Consider the following 3,598-nt stretch of genomic DNA (forward strand, 5'->3'; position numbering starts at 1 on the left):
GAGGTAAAGGTGGGGCTGAAAATTCCAACACTCTAACCACAGGCTTGGTTCCCCTGGCAACCTGGCAACCAGCACTGCCCTCCATCCTTAGGGGCTTTCCAAAAGTCAGCTCATTAACAAAAACTCAGGAATGGTTGAAAGAGGCTAGTAACAAATAACAAAAGACTCTCCTTTTACCTTTATGCACTGGAGCTATTTCAGGAGCTGGAAACAAAAACTAATTATAACAAAAGACACTCTTATAGCTTTTATCACTTAGAAAATTACAAGGATTTTTAGAGCTGTGTGCCAGGAGGAGGAATCATGGGTGAAGACCAAAATGTATTTCTTATTATATCACAATACCATGATTACACAGGACAAAATTTTGAGGACCCAGGGCTTGGTAAAGAGCTCTTAAGCATAACACCGAAAAGATGATCCATAAAAGAAAAATTGGTAAATTGGACTTCATCAAAATTAAAAACTGTTGCTCTGTGAAGGACCCTGCTAATGTTGAGAACTACAGACTGGAAGAAAAGGTTTGCAAACCACAGATCTGAGGAAGGACGTGCATCTAGAAAATGTAAAGAATCTCAAAACTTAACAGTAAATAAAGATAACAAAAATCAAACAGTCCAATTAGAAAATAGGCAAAAGATATGAAAAGGCATTTAACTGAAGAGGATGCACTGAAGGCAAATAAGTGCACGAAAAGATGGTCAACATCACCAGCTGTTAGGGAAGTGCAAATTAAGACCGCATTGAGATAACACTCACACCTATGAAAACAACTAAAACAAAAATGGACGACAATACCAATTGCTGGCAAGGATGTGGAGAAAGTGAATCTCTCTCACATTGCAAGTAGGAATGTAAAACAGCATACCACTCTGGAAAGTGGTTTGATAAACTACTTTAGTTAAAAAAGAAACATGCAACTACAATATGACCCAGTAATTGCACTCCTGGACATTCGGACCAGAAAAATAGACAATTATGTCCACACAAAACTTATGCATGAATGTTCATAAAAGCTTTATTTGTGATAATAAAAGCTGGAAACAACTAAAATGTCCTTCAGTGGGTGAATGGTTAAACAAATTGTGGTATATCCATTCCATGGAAACTGATTCATCAATAAAAAATAATGAACGATTTTTTTTCTCTAGTGGTTGTTGATGAAAATAATCCATAACCAATCTGTAAATGAAAATTTGGGTGAGTTTATTCTGAACTGAAATCTGAGGACCATGGCCCAGGGGCCTTTCTTCCCAAAGGAAGAAAGGGCACCGAAGAAGTGGGGTGCACAGAGTGGTTATATACCCCCAAACAGGGTGTTTCACATATGATTGAAATGTCCCTCCCACAATAGTCACAGGATTGCCCTGTCGGCACAGCGCTTGATGGACACAGCAGGTAGTGGGTCTGCTATCTCGGTGGGCGTAGCAGGAGGCAAGTCGATTGTCTGGAGCTGGGCGGTCACAGGTGAGCGCAGCAATCAGTTTCTAGCCTAAGGAAAGATGCTTAATCCTTAAGGAGATGCCAACGTTGGGAGGGGGAGGGAAGTTGCACCTTTATCTCAAGGGCCTTTGTTCTTGCCATAGGGAATCTCTAAAGCAGATATACAATGCATGTTCAACGGCCTCGGTCAGGCCCTTTTGGAAAGACAAGGTCAGGCCGAATTAGGTTTATACCACATGGCTTCCTCATATTCTCCAATATATCCTATTGCTTGCCATTTTTATTTGTCATGGTCATAGCGAGGACTGCAGCTCTAGTGGAAGTCATAAATGTGAGTTGACTGAGATCTCCCTTCTCCCTTTACTCGTTTTGTTTTGTTTTTTTCTATCACTTGGGACTGTTTATATAGTAAATAACAGAAAACTCACCACAAACTGGTTTAACCCATAAAACGACTGTGTAGCTTGTGATTTGAAAGTCCAAAGGCAGCATGAACCTCAAGATAGGTTTGATCCAGAGTGCGTTACTCTTGATACTCAGGCCACCGTCTCCAGGTTGGGCACCAAAAGTTCCTAGGCTGCTTCTTCGGAATCTTGGGAGAGAGAAGGGCTTCCCTTTGGCCAACCACCCCACAAAATTCCTGAGCTTCCCTTCTGATTGGACCAACATGGGTATGTGGATGGGGAATGCCAGGGCCCATTCCTCAAACAGTCCCTGTGGTACAGGAGAAGGTGGGGGCGGGGGGAGGGGGTGCCCACCATACCTGGTCAGTCAGCTGGACTGCTGGGCTTCAGATGTGCAGACCTGGAGTCATGTTCGGTTTCCACCCTCATTGCTGATTCAGTATCTAGGCCCTCTCTTCCCTGTAGCTCTTCCTTTGCAGACATGATACGAGTCTAGGCCTCCTCCCATCACCCCACACTCAAACTACTACAATCTTTTTTTTTTTTTAAGCTGCTTACTCAGTCACTAGCCACTTTACTCACCAATAAATTTTTCTCTATAGCTGCTCAAAAGCTCAAAACATTTAATCACAGCAAAGAACACATAAATTAGCTGATGTGAAAGAAAGAACTACTGATACACAAAACAACTTGGAGGCACCTCAGGGCATTATGCTGAGTGAAAAAGCCGATCTCGAAAGGTCACATACTGTATGATTGCAATGAAATAACTTTGTCAAATGACATTACAGAGCTGGAGAACAGATTAATGGTTGCCAGGGTTTAGGAATGTTACAGGGGGGAGGGGTGGGGTGTGTAGCCTTTTTGATTGTAATTAGTTTTTTTATTGTAACTGCCTGACATTACACTTTTGATTGCCAAGGCATCCACTTCAAAGATATGCATCTCAAATAAACACGTTGCCAGCTACACAACTAGGTAAAGAGCCAGGCCCTTCCAAGCATGAAGGGCCCCTTGTAGGAACCCCTGGGTGACCTAGATAACTGACCATTTGAGTGATCCTGCTTTTCCCTTCCCATGCGTTAATTCCTGAAAGAGTGAACCTGAGAAACCCTAGGCACCCCACCCTCAACCCCAATAAAGGCAGAAGCCCAGGTCTGCCCTATTTCTCTCCACCTGCAATGTTGCTGTGTGGCCCGGGCACGCTGTGTTCCCTCCAGGATCTGTGAGTAATCAACCTTGTGTTTTTAAAGTTCTCTGTTGGTTGTTGCTGAGGTATGTCTTGCAATCCTAATAAGAACCACAAGGGCTTGTCCAGCCACAACATTGTTTCTGAAAGGGGAAATGTCCAGAGGGGCTCACCATAAGCAGTAGAAGCCCAGGTGACTGCATCAGGCATTTCTTTTTTTTTCTTTTAATTAATTTAATTTTTATTAAGTTAATGATAGGTTACAATCTTGTGAACTTTCAGTTGTACATTATTGTTTGTCAGTCGTGTTGTAGGTGCACCCCTTGACCCTTTGTGCCCACCCCTCACCCCACCTTTCTCCTGGTAGCCACTAATCTGTTCTCTTTGTCTACATTTTTAAATTCCTCATATGAGTGGAGTCATATAGAGATTGTCCTTCTCTATCTGGCTTATTTCACTTAACATAATTCCCTCAAGGTCCGTCCCTGTTATTGCAAATGGGACGATTTTGTTCTTTCTTACAGCTGAGTAGTATTCCATTGTATATATATGCCTCATCTTC

At 42.5% G+C, this 3,598-nt stretch overlaps 1 long non-coding RNA gene across 1 annotated transcript; it reads right to left on the minus strand.

Moving 5' to 3' along the window:
• Positions 1-996: 996 nt before the first annotated feature.
• LOC111768196 (uncharacterized) lies at positions 997-2,573 on the minus strand. The gene is made up of 3 exons (XR_002800375.2): positions 2,207-2,573; positions 1,872-2,035; positions 997-1,492 (listed from the first exon to the last, which is right to left on the minus strand). It is a non-coding gene; the product is annotated as an uncharacterized lncRNA (long non-coding RNA).
• Positions 2,574-3,598: the final 1,025 nt, after the last annotated feature.

Source organism: Equus caballus, chromosome 15, assembly GCF_041296265.1.
Source record: "Equus caballus isolate H_3958 breed thoroughbred chromosome 15, TB-T2T, whole genome shotgun sequence".
NCBI lineage: Eukaryota > Metazoa > Chordata > Mammalia > Perissodactyla > Equidae > Equus > Equus caballus.